The 14387-nt window shown below is 34.2% G+C and overlaps 1 pseudogene; it reads left to right on the top strand.

Annotated features, from left to right (window-relative positions):
- Positions 1-7268: 7268 nt before the first annotated feature.
- LOC116882040 lies at positions 7269-14021 on the top strand (annotated as a pseudogene).
- The last annotated feature ends 366 nt before the right edge of the window (positions 14022-14387 follow it).

Here is a 14387-nt window from a genome sequence, read left to right as displayed (position 1 = left end):
TGCCTGAATTGGGTTGCTCTATTTTTCCATTACTTTAATCACAGAAAATATAGCGATACTAAGAGAGAGCTTAAGGGATCTCTTGTACCTCTACGTGTTCTTCCTTACCTCCATTGTGGAATTGCAGTCTATTTTTCCAGTGTTAATATCACACATCCCAGCCAGCATTAGTAATTTTCTTTTTTTGCCTGCTGATTTGGAGTTATGAGGAACCCAAAGTGACCAGGTAGCAGCAGTCTTTACTTTCAGTTCAATAGAATTATTATACCTCCTACTAGAAATATCCCACCATTTGGAACTAAGACCTCTAGGCCAGCAGAGCATAAGTCAAGAAAACATGAAGCAACATTTTTCCTAGAGGGTTCCTAGGGTAAAACAAGTGTGCCACTCCCATTTCTACCCCTTTTCCCTGAACCTATGAATCTTGGCTATTGGAGAAACAGTGATATATATTAGAAGCCTGTTCAAAACATTTACCATCTCCTGGAGAATCCTGACCCAGACTTGGAAGATATTTGGCATCTACCTGGCACTATAATTGAAACTTCAAAAGGCCATTCCACGGTTTCATTGAACTAGCTGCTTCAAGATGATGGGGAACATGATAAAGACTAGAACAAGTTAATTTCATGAGCATGGGCCCCTTGCTGCACTTCATTTGCTCTGAACAGTTTCTTGATCAGAAGCACTGGATGGAATACAATAATATTGGTCAAGAAATTCTGTAAATCCACAGATAGTAGGAGTTGCAGAAGCATTGCATGCAGGAAATGCAAACCTGTATCATGACTAAGTGTTCAGCAAGAACAAAATGCTGCCCTTTCCATTGTGGAAGCAGTCCAGTGTAATCCATCTGTTTAGCTGCTTGAATATATAACTTTAGCTGCTGTAATCTGTAACTCAAAATGGGAAGTTCTTAGCCACTATTTCTTCAAAAACTGTCATTTTTTTTATCCCCACCATCTTTTTCTCTAATGGCATGAAAGTTAGAATGTTATGAATGCCATATGAATATGGCATACACACACACACACATGTATATATATATTCCATTCATAACATATATATATTGACATATATATAACATATATAATATATAAATATATAACATATATAATATATAAATATATAAAATATATTATATATAATATATTATATATAATATATAATAAATATATAAATAATATATACATGTATAATATATAAATATATATATATATTTGTTATAATTGCATGGGTTTCTAGTCTTTTTTTTGTAAATTTAATTTTCTCTTTTGCTCACATTAGTTTCTATTTTTCTATGTTCCTATTTATTGACTGCTTCCTTTTATTTCTTTGTTGAAGCTTTCTGTTTTTATTTTTGTTTCAAAGATCCTCATAATGACTCATTGAAGCACTTTTATTATGACTGCTTTAAAATAATGGTCACATAATTCTGCCATTACTTTGATGGCGTCCATTGATTATCTGTTTGCAACATGCTTGCATTCATATTGACATCTTCCTGTTTCTTGATAGAGCAGGTTATTTATTTATTTATTTATTTTTAGAACAGGTTGTTTTTTATTGAAACCAGAACATTAGATATCATAAGACTGGATATTTTCAAACTTTTTATTTTAACTAGTTATTTGACAGTTCACCAGGAGTAAGGGAACACCACTTTGATATTTCCAAGTGATGTAAATGTCTAGATTCATGGTTTACCCTCTGCTATACTCAATGTAGTAGGTCTTTTCATTGCCACTTTGCAAGAATGTGATTTCTGTCTTAGTATGTATTCTCTACTGATACCACATTGGGATTGTCCTCATAATCTCTAAGTGATGGTAAAAGACCAGACTCTTGCTGAGCTTTCTCTGATGCCATCCTAGTGGGGGTATTCATGTATCTCATTATACTCTTGTGAGGATGGAAGTCTACACTCCCCATTTGAGCTTTGTGAGCATGGATGGTAGTGGGGCAACAGTTTTTTATGGTGTTTAGCCGAGTATATTTTGTATTGTTTAAGATATTTCTTACAAAATTGTCCCTTTTCTCTGTGGTTAGAGAGAGCAGGCTTTTGCTGGAAATTTTTGTTTTTTCTCTGTCCACTGTCATTTCCAGGTTGTTGGCTTCCTTAGCTCCATGTCCAGGGTATATGAAGCAAAAAGAATATCCAAGGAACATATCATTGTGTTATTTTTCTGGTATCAAGATCCCTGGTTGATTTGGTTTCTTATATCCGCTTTTCAGAATCTTCATATGTTTGTTTTGTATGTAATATTCAGGATTTTTAGTTGTACTGGTGGGAAAAATAGAGGAAAGTGTGTCTACTTCATCTTTCCAGAAGTGAAAGTGGAAGTGGAAGTCTTCCAATCAGTTTGAGACTTTGGATTTAATGGCACCCTCAAGGTATATAATAAATATTTCTTTGTAATTTCTTTATTTTCCTTGTGATATTTTGTTATATAGACAAAACCATTTTTTCTTTAACAAGGGATAACCCTTATTTATTAATATTAATATTAGCTATTTGAAAATCATGATATATTTTTAAGTTTAATTCATTGTAACATGTAGATTTTTATAAAATGACATTAATTTATATTTATTTACACCAAAGCAGCCAGCTTAACAATGGGAGTAATTAAACTCAAAATTTAATAATATAGCATTAGCTTGTTTTATTTGTTATAATTGGACTAACTAACTAAACATTTTTTTTAGTTAGGTTAATTTTGTATTTAATTATCAGGCCATTTTGGTTTTCAAAACTCTGCAGTCTGCCAGAAAAAAAGAAACTATATATGTTTTAATGTTTTAATTTTAGTTTTTTTTTCCTTTGAGGGAGACCTTCTAGTTTTTATATGCAACATGTGAAATAATAAAGACAAGAACCACAAGAACAGACCAAAACCTAGTTATTTTCTGTAAGTAGGATATTGGTGACAATAAAATTACTAACGAGCTATACTTATTTTTCAAACCCAAGAACTAACCTAGGAGAATTTCACTTACTGTCTTACTGTGCTAAACTTTGTCATAAATTCTAAGGTTTTTAAAGCAAAATTTTGTTGGAACATAGTTGGGACTTATATTACCAGTGATCAAGTCTCAGAAAGGTTAAAGTCTCTTTTAGAACCCATATTCTATTACAAAAAGGAGGGAAAGTGAGTGTAAATGTCACTAAAAAAAATCTCTTTAAAGAGGAAAATAAAGAGAAGGTGCCAGAAGAACATCAAAGTGATTATTAAATGCTGCTGTACAGATAGGTGTAGAATTTGGAGAATTACATTTTCAGCAGTTACGTCTTGGAATCAACAGAATTTACAAAGTATTAAAGTGTTTGAACTTTGAACTTTTAATTTTTTTTTCTTTAAATAATTTCTATGCCAAACATGTGGCTTAAACTCACAATCTCATGATCAAGAGGCAATGGCTCTACCAACTGAGCCAGTCAGGCACCTTCTAAACTTTTAAATTTTACTTCATTTTATAAGGATTTATTTATTTATTTGACAGAGAGAGTGCCCACACACATGCATGGAAGTAAAGTAGGGGCAGAGGGCAAAAGAGAATCTCCAGCAGATTCTCCACTGAGCATGACGCAGGGTTTGAGGCTTGATCTCACAACCTGGAGATCATGACCCAGAGATCATGACCTGAGCTCAGATCATGAGTTAGATTCTTAGCTGACTGAATCACCCAGGTACTCCAAACTTTTATATTTTAAGGTTTATTTATTGTTTTAGAGAGAGAGGGAACTAGAGGGGAGGAGCAGAGGGAGAGGGAGAGAAAATACAAGCAGACTCAACACTGAGTGTGGTGCTCAATGTAGAGCTTGATGCCCTGACCCTGAGACCACGACTGAACCAAGAGTCAGATGGCCAAAAACCTGTGCCACCCAGGGATCCCTGGAACTTGTACATTCTAAAACAACAATTGTATTGGTTCTTTTTTTCTCTTGGTCTATGACCTGAAGTCTCAATGGACCTTTAGATGCCCATTTTTTTTTCTCAATGGACCTTTAGATGCCCAGAACTGTCTGAGATAACCATCTCCGTTGCATGCACAATATCTGCTGTGTAATTTATACTAAAGGTGTATGCTAGGAAAAATATGGATGAAAACTACATTGCATTCTTCTCATTGTTTTATTCCATTGCTGCTACACTTATCTATTTCTTAATTGAATATATTCCTATTGAAGACATTTTAATGTCTTTCCATTATCTGTAGAACATCATTTAAATTAATTAATTTGTTATTCCAGGCCTTCCATTACGTTAAAATTTAGGTTAAAATATATCTTCTGATTTTACTTTACTGGTTATCTATTTGTAGTGATCACATTGATGATGATGATGAAAGTAATAATAATAATGTCCAGCCATATATAACATTTGTCAGACATTATTCTGAGCCCTTCACAATTTTAATCCTCATTTAAATTTAATCCTTATTTAAATTTAATTTAACCCTTATTTAATTTAATCCCTATTCAAAGAGGCAGATACTATTATATTCATCACTTTATATAAGAGGTAATTGAAACAAAAATTACTTAAGTAACTTGCTCAAAGTCACAGAGATTACTGGAGGAGGTAATAAAGAAAATGTAACAGCAGAAGACCCCAAACTGGACCCTTGCCATTGGAGGCTCTCTCTCCTTGGGATGTTTGTTCCATTTGCCTTACGCACTCCCAGAGACAGCTCATGTATATGTCTTGATATAGAAATGTAGTGTTGAAACTCTTTAGAAGGGTACATGACTGAATGCAGTTAAGGCTTCTATATGAATGTTGAAGTTTCTGGTGTGGAGATCTACTGGTCATATGGCCACCTGACTTAAGCCTCATAAGTAAGTTCCCTTGCTTATTAAGCCTGCTGCCTGTGGTCTGACTCTGCCCTCCAAGTATGGAGACGACAGAAGTTAGCTGAGCAGGATTTGAAGACAGCATTTCTCTCTAGAATCTATGCCATTAACCTCTACATTGAAATGCCTCTCTAAACTAAACATTTGCTGTATGTTAGTCTGTTAAAATTTACTGTTTTTTTTTAAGTCATATATTCTCCATCTTTAATGTTTTACAGTGAAAATCCTATGAGATTTTTAAGTCTTGTCAAGTTTCATCTTTTCTACAAAATCTTCCATTGTCTAAGTTTGAAGTGCTGTCTCCTTCCCAGTGATCATGTATCTATTTTAAACTTGCAGGACATATTGCTTTCTAGATTGGATATAAGTGACTTATAAAAACATTCAGTTGACTATAATTTTTCTTTGAAAGTTAGAATGTTAATTATGCATTAATTTTCTTAACCCTACACAGATAGCAGTTACTAATTCTTCATTCCTATATTAAATCACCCTTCTTTATTTTTGTTGATGGGTTAACTCATTTTTGTGCTAAAATTTTGCCTCTATCAATTAAGATTCTATTTTGCCTTAATTATATACTTTTTGCATTCTATAAACTAGATAATATTATTTTAAGTGAAAATTGGTAGGACTGCAACTAATTGGATGGTGGGATTATAAATTGGCTAACAGTTACTAGGAAATAAATCACTTTAGCAATATGCATAGAACCCCTCAATGTGTTATATCCTTTATCCTACTAATTTTAAAATTTTGGTTATACTCCTAATCCTACTGTGGAATATTATCACAAAGAAATGGGAAATACAGAAGAGTTTATACATAGACATACAAATTATAGTATTATTATTTTTTTGTAGTATTATTTCTAATAGTGGAAAATTGAAAGTAATCAGAGTATCAAGCTAAAAATAAATAATTACATTATCCTCATTTTTGTTACTATTCTGTCATTAAAAACATTGCTAACAAAGATCATTAATATCATGTAAAATTAATTATACTTTCTAAGTAAAGTTATGCAAGATATTTATGAGAGACCCTCAATATTTTTTCAACTGTTAAAAATATTTTTATAACAATTATTAAAAGTCAAAACTATTAATAAATTGTGTTTTAATCAGGATTAGCTCTTGACTTGAATCTCGACTTGATTTTTCTCCAGATGAGGTGAATTGCCTTTTCTATATAGATGCATGCTATAGTATTTATTGAGATTTTTAAAAATATATCTTAATCTTCTTTTCTTTTATTTTTTTTAAAGATTTTATTTATTTATTTGACAGACAGAAATCACTAGTAGGCAGAGAGGCAGGCAGAGAGAGAGAGGAGGAAGCAGGCTCCCTGCTGAGCAGAGAGCCTGATGCGGGGCTCAATCCCAGGGCCCTGAGATCATGACCTGAGCCGAAGGCAGAGGCCTTAACCCACTGAGCCACCCAGGTGCCCCTCTCTTAATCTTCTTTTAAACAATATCTGTTTATTGATACCTTCCAGTTCCCAGTAAGAACTGGTCATACAAAAGTTGAATGAATATATTTCAAATGAAATTAATTTAGTTATTTGCTATAGGACTTTCGTGAAGAGATACCCTTGGGCTGCCTCAGGTTTCTAGAAAGTGTTTAACTTCTCATGCTAATTAATCTAATAATCACCAACAATAGAATGAAAGATTTCATCACAACCAATTATTAATTCCCTTTCCTTTTCAAAGCATTCAGTGCGCCCACATTTATCATACATATCAGATGTATGTATCTTTCTTATAAATAAATGCACGTATTCAGCCATGAAAAAGAAGGAAATTCTACCATTTGCAAGAACATGGCTGGAATTTGAGAACATTATGCTAAATGAAATAAATCAAAGAAAAACAAATATTATATGATAGTATAATATTTGTAGAATCTGTGTAGAATCTTCAAAAATTTGTAGAATATGTGTAGAATCTTAAAAAAAAAAAAAAGGAAAAAAGAACAAAAAAAGCCCCTAAAATCATAGAATAGAATGGTGGTTATCAGCGGCTAGGGGAACATGGTTAAAGAAATGGGGAGATATTGGTTCAAGGGTACAAACTTCCAGTTATAAAAGAATAAATTCAGGGGATCTAATGCTTAGTATGGTGATTATGGTTAAGATGACTAGATTATATACTTGAAATTTGCTAAGAGAGTTGACCTTAAACGTTCTTACCACAGGGCACTTGGGTGGTTTAGGCATTAAGCATCTACCTTCAGTTCCAGTCATAATCCCAGAATCCCAGGATCAAGCCCTGCATCAGGCTTCTTGCTCAGCAGGGAGTCTGCTTCTCCCTTTGTCCCCACTCTCATGCTCTCTCTCAAATAAATAAAATCTTAAAAAAAAAAAAAAAGTTCTTGCCACAAGAAAGAAATGGTAATTATGTGATAAGATGGACCTGAAGGTAAGGTAATAATCATTCTGCAATATACAAGGGTATAAAATCAACAGGTTATATATCACATTATATGTCAATTATATCTCAAATGAAACTGGGGCGGAAATTATATATGAACTGCTCAAGAAATACTTTAGATAAATTCTTCAAAATACCAAGTAAAAAGAACAGATTCAGATACAACACCACCAAGCAATCAACATTTTAGAATTAAACAACCAAAAAAAGATACTTAAGGACTGACACATTTGAAGGACTAGTGATTCTTAAAAGCATTGCATTTCTGAGAAATGAAGCTCTGTAAGGAATGCTCCACTAAGAAAGTGGGAGATGAACTAAAACTTGAAAGATGAGCAGGTTTTCATAATGACTTTTAGTGATATTTAGTAATAAGGAAATTATATTTCAAATAAAATAATCCTACTCTATGTCCCTTCTGTTTGATGTTTGTACAAATAAAAAGTGAGGGAGCATGGATTGGCATGTGGCAGCACAGCAGGTGCTAAACAAACACAACACTGTTCTCTTGCACTAAATATCAAGAAAAAACACCTTCTCCTACTTTCCACATGCATAGAAATGTATTAAGTTATGGATTACTTTCCTATACAATATAATAAAGAAAGTCCCACATTTTAAGTATATACAAGTATGTATACATGTATTTATACTTTTATGTATAGGTTTATATTTTTGATAAAATGATCAGTGTGGAATTTCATAGGCTTGTATGAAATTTTATAGTGGGTTTTATAGTAGTTAAGTAATTAGTCAGATAAATCTACCTCAAGATTATGGTACACTGTAAAGTTTCCTGTGATATAAAAAATAAAATGTCAACGATTCTTGAAATTTCAAAGAATAGATGCAACATACACAATATATAAAAATGCTAACGTTTTACTAAAAAAAAAATTAGTGAACCTAAGGTAACTCAATGACAAAATATAAAAATACTTTTTATTTTTCTAGATTTAAGGCAAAAAAAGTGTCAGATACATAACATACCAGTTAAGTAATAGAAATACTCTCAGGCTTATCATTTGAGAAAACTTGTAAAGCAAGGAATATGCTATATATAATACAAGCAGTCATCTTTTGTCTATACAGATGTTGAACAATGTTCTTGAAAGGTTGAATGATTTGCATAGAAACTCTCAGGACAATTCAAGAAAATTATTTCAATTATTTCAATGAATTAATGCTGGAATTTATTTTATTTAAGATACTGCTTGCAGTGCATTGGGGATTTCATGTCTCTGGAATATAAAGAAGCCTCTGGCATTTTCATCCTCCATTGCTACGTCACATGTGCACACATTTCCAGAAGGAAAGTGCCAAAAGCTAGTCAAATGGTTGAAAATGATGAGCAAGAGTGAAAGTACATGATCACCATCTCAAAGAGAGTAAGTCTCTTTCACACTGACATTTAGGCAGTCTGAACTTCAATATACTCCATGGGAAAAAAAAAATGACAATTTCTTGATTGATGAGAAGTTGGTGCTGTAAAAATAACTATGTCAAGTTCTGGCCAATAATCCCAATATAGTTCCTTCACAGTTAATAAAATTTCAAAACCTGAGGTTTTGTAGCAAAGTGATTGTAGGATGATTCTTGGATGATAGGAAGAACTTTAGTGAACTTCCTTTAATATGTGTTTTCTTGCCAAATTTTTTAAGTAGTGTTTTTAATTTATGTATGTTCCTGATAAGAAAAATGCCAATTTTCTTCATCCTTTAGTAGTATTGACTCATACCCCCTCTACTACCACCAAATAGTTAAATTTTAATGATCTATGATATTTGTTAGAGATGTTTTCAGTAAATTAAATCTATCCATAGTTAAATTTTGTTTTCAGTTGAATTGTTTCATGTTTCAGATTTTCCTCTTTAAGATTTTAGCCAAATATATTTGACATAATTCACTGTTCTGTGTTTTTATTACTTATTTATTTATTTAAGATTTTATTTATTTGACAGACAGAGATCACAAGTAGGCAGAGAGGCAGGCAGAGAGAGAGAGAGGAGGAAGCAGGCTCCCTGCTCAAGCAGAGAGCCCAATGCGGGGCTTGATCCCAGGACCCTGAGATCGTGACCCTAGCCAAAGGCAGAGTCTTTAACCCACTGAGTCCCCCAGGAACCCCTGTTCTGTGTTTTTAAAACAACAGGGACTAATCAGAAATTAAAAGCAGCTGTAAACACTCAGACTCAGTAATTTTCTCAGTCCATGAATTCAGTGCAGTTAAAGGTGACAAATAATTTATTACATTTTCGTCAACATTATAGTAGAAGTTCTCATTGTTGGATATTAACTTAGGAATATTTCCCCACTAACATTTTTGTTATGTTCTAAAAGCTGCCCACAAAGAAGTTTAGCACTTTGAAATGCAGATTTTTAAGTTCCTCTTATAAACAATACTGTAAAAGGTGATTAATTGTTGAAGTAAGTTCACAAATCCTATTTACTATGATGATATAGAAGATTTGACTGCTGCATTTCTATTGTTACTGACCACAGATCGTAACCTGGTTTCTATTGAAAGTATATTCAGAATTCTATAAGAGCATGGAGGTCTATTTTCCTCAAGTAAGCAGTAAGAATGGGAACTCCTTGGGTTGCTTTGGCAGTAAGAAAAAGATTCCAGAATGAGCTTCCCCAGGGTAACATCTTTAGGTGAACAGAGATTGGATCACAGAGTATTGGGTTGCAGGAAGCTGATACAGCTTATTTATTAATTATACTTGTAAAAACAACAACAACAAAAAAATTCCAAATGAGAATTCTTAAGTCATTGTATATTGACATCTCCTGCTGCTCTCTGGCTGCCTGCAACCACACTGTTGGGTCAGCCTTTTACAGGGAGTGCCTCGCATTCCAAAATATTTACTCCAACTTACTGTAATAAAAGCTGGCATTCTTGGGGTGCTTGGGTGGCTCAGTGGGTTAAAGCCTCTGCCTTCGGCTCCGGTCGTGATCCCAGGGTCCTGGGATCGAGCCCCGCTTTGGGGGGGGGGGGTCTCTGCTCAGCAGGGAGCCTGCTTCCTCCTCTCTTTCTCTGCTTGCTTCTCTGCCTGCTTGTGATCTCTGTCTGTCAAATAAATAAATAAAATCTTAAAAAAACAAAACAAAAAAACTGGCATTCTTCCAGAGAAGATGCTTTAAGATAATGTTTTGAGAAGAGACTGGTAAAAGAAATACATGAAAATATTTGAAGGCTAGAAGTAATCTTCCCACACTTAGTCTATATCTGAATGATAATTTCACAGTGGAGTTTGTACTTGTAAAAGGACTTTTGTTAGCACCACTAAAAAAATTGTACCATTAAAATATGTAGCTTAGTTATGTGCAAGGGACTTTCCAATCCTAAAGTAATATAGGGTGATATCTTACAAAATAAAGAAAAAGAATTCAACACTATTATTTTAATGATAATTGATAAAAATCTTTATGTCTTGAAACCTAATGCCTTTAGTTATAGAATAGCATGGTAGTTTTGTTATCTTGAATAAGAATATAACCAATTATAAAAATGATAGAAATAAAACTGCTTCTGTTCATTTTATGAACAAGATGATGGAATTGATAAAGATAAAAACTTACATAGTTTAATATATTTGTAACATGTAAATATCTGCATTAAGTATTTAGTTTTTTTTTGGATAATAATGATTCTGCATGGAGAATTTCACCATATCCTCCAGCTTGTTTTTCTTTTCTTTTTTTTTCCCAGGGAGAGGTCAGAAAGTAACATCTGTTGATTCATTTAATAATCCTTTTGAGTTTATTTATGAATTCATTAACTGTATATATCTATTGGCATATAGTAATTTAGCATAAACTATTTCCTTAGATAATGATGAGTAAGAAGTATTTCTTGTTTTCATACACTACTTAATATTTTTATAGTGCTTAACATGCTCCTGGCACTGTTCTGTGTTCTTTAACATATAAAAATATGAAATCTTCATAGTAATCCCATGTGAGAAATTGTATTACTATCTCCGTTTAATAAATGAGAGAACTGATGTACAGTGTTTAAGTAAATTGGCCAAGGTTACACGATTAGTTAATGTAGAGAGAGTATTATGTAACTTACTTATTTTTACCAAAGGTATTTTCCAGCTTTTAGGTGTAGGAAAATATTCAGGATACTTTTGAAGTCATCCACCTTAAGAAGGTAGTCTATCCTAAAGAATAACATTCTTAAATACCTAAACACAGAGACAACAAATATGCAACCACAATGTTTTTTGGTGTCTGTGGTGAATTATATGAGATGTCAGTAAAGCAAATAAGAGACATACAGCAATTTGGTAAGAATGGCTTTGCTGAATATTTTCAAGGAAGGGGAATTATAATTATAATTTGAATAAAATGTGGAGAGTGGCCTGTAAGGGACCAGTGATAACTTGCAAAATTCAGCAGATAATTAATGATAGCAAGATGAAATTAGTGGCAAGTCACAACAGAAAAATTAGGAAGCATTTAGAAAACAGAATCCACATTTAGTTTGTTAGATATTAGCATGAGGTAAGAAATAGGACACTGAATAATGACACATTGGCTTCTGGGTAAGAATTAGGGTAGTTGCTGTTGATAATCATTGGTTTAGACAAAGTAAAAGTAAAAAGCACCAGCATGGCAAATTTGTATTGGAGGATAAATGACTTCAGATACGGACACACTGATTTGAGCTATAATATGGGAGATTTCGTGTGTGATGACATGGGGCCAAGTTAGATTCTGCTATTAATAATATACTATAATTAAAGTTTTAATTAAATTATTATTTTTTAAAAATCTGAATACAAATCAAAGTATTATAGAGTTAATTTTATAAAAGTTCCTATGGCTTTTGTGACATAAGGTTGGTTGTTGACTGCGTACTTCAAAAAAGTCTGCTTTTTATAATGTCTAAAAATGAATGTGTAGTGAATGTCATTTTTTTTTAAGATTTTATTTATTTGACACAGAGAGAGAGATCACAAATAGGCAGAGTTGCACATAGAGAGAGAGGGGGAAGCAGGCTCCCCGCTGAGCAGAGAGGCCTATGTGGGGCTTGATCCCAGGACACTGAGATCATGACCTGAGCCGGAGGCAGAGGCTTAACCCACTGAGCCACCCAGGTGCCCCAGTGCATGTCATTTTTAAAAACAAACTTTGCACCAGATCCTCTGTAAAACCTTTTTTTGCTCAAGGGTTTACCTGGTCCTTGGGGCCTTCCTGTGGGGCAGCCCCCAAGCCTTCCCAAGGGGTGAGCAAGTGTCAACTCCTGGCTTGACTATGGAATTTGGTTTAGGGCAGTAGCCCTCAACAGGCCTCAACCTAGGGTGCAGGAAAGAGACCACAGAAGAGGCCCCAGGCTGAGGTAAAGGAGGCTATTTTCTTAATGTGGATTGCTGCCTTTGGTAAGAACTTGTCCATCTTGCTATTTACTCCACCAGTTGTGAAGACATGGCTGGGGTAGAAGAAATCATCTGGTAGACCTGGAGGAGCAGGTAGAGAAGAGAAGAGTGATTCAAGGCAGAAAAGTAGTATGAGAAAGCAGTTAAAAGTCTGGAGTATAAACTAAAGAAAACAGGACAATTAGATGAGCTTGACAAAACCATCACCACTCAAAATTGTAATACTAAATGTGTTACCATACCGAGCACCTGCTCTGAAATTTGGAGACTGAATACATCAAATATGATAGATCAGTGGGATAAGAGAGCCATGTACAGCTTCTTTGAGCAAACCAGGTTTCTTGATGGTTGTCTTCAAGTATCTCATCGAAAAGGATGGCCACATTTTATGAACTGCTGATCGTGGTTCTGGCCTGATCTTCACAGTCATCATGAACTCAAAGCAATTGTAAACTGTGAATGTGCTTTTAATCTCTAAAAGAATGAAGTATGTTTACTACTACCAGAGATTTGAGACACAAGTTTTGCCTCCAGTACTGAAATCCCAACCGAACTGCCACCTCTAGATTATACCTATTCCATTCCAGAAAACAGTAATTTCCCGGTGGGAACCAAGCCACAGAGTAATTACATCTTGGAAACTTCATTTCCTGGATGTATAGGAAAGATGGAAAAATAGGTAATCAGCTGATGAACTAATGTATGGATATAGGATCTCCCGTAGAACTACCTCCTATTAATTTTTCTCTGTTAATCATTGTTTGAATTTGCAGCCAGTTACTCGGAAGCTGTATTTTGCTGTTCAGTAGCATATCATGAATTAAACCAGAGAGTTGGGAAGACTTTCCATGCATTACAGTTCTCACTCATTGTAGATGAGTGATCTAACAAACTCAGAAAGGGTCTGCACAGGATTATTCTCCAATATTAACCAAAATGCTACTGTAGAAATGAAAAGAATACATATAGGGAGAGGAGTGTTCTTATATCAGATAAATGGGGAATTTTTCACTGAGTACCTAAAGTGATAGTGTAGCCTTTGTGCAGAGCCCCAAGTGTAATCAGAGTTCAAGTTGGCACACTGTAGCAGAGTGTAAAATTCCACCAGGCTGCGCTCTGAAGATCTTCACCAACTAGGAATTTGCTGCTCTTCTTGCTCAGTGTGCTAATCAGAGTTTTGAAGTTGTGTATCAACTAACTAGGATGTGCACCATAAGAATGAGTTTTGTGAAAGAGTAGGAAGCAGAATACAGAAGGGCAGATGGTAATGAGCACTTGATAGATTGAACCTAATCTGAATGGCCATCTACAGTGGCTGGGCAAAGTATTAGCTCACTTGTGATCCCTTTGGTGTCTTACTCAAACACATGATAAAGTTTCATCAGTCAAACCCCATCTAAAAGCTTGATGTAATAACTCTTTAAAAGTCATAGTATTGGGCACCTGGGTGGCTCAGTGGATTAAAGTCTCTGCCTTTGGCTCAGGTCATGATCCCAGGGTCCTGGGATCGAGTTTCACATCAGGTTCTCTGCTCAGCAGGGAGCCTGCTTCCTCCTCTCTCTGCCTGCCTCTCTGCCTACTTGCGATCTCTGTCTGTCAAATAAATAAATAAAATCTTAAAAAAACAAAACAAAACAAAACACATTTATAAAAGTCATAGTATTTGTTGTAGCCCCATGAAGTATCTCATTGTATGTTATGTCCAAAA

Source organism: Lontra canadensis, unplaced genomic scaffold, assembly GCF_010015895.1.
Source record: "Lontra canadensis isolate GAN:19392208 unplaced genomic scaffold, GSC_riverotter_1.0 scaffold80, whole genome shotgun sequence".
NCBI lineage: Eukaryota > Metazoa > Chordata > Mammalia > Carnivora > Mustelidae > Lontra > Lontra canadensis.
Note: the sequence above shows the minus strand (reverse complement) of the source record. Positions and strands in the feature narration are given on the sequence as shown.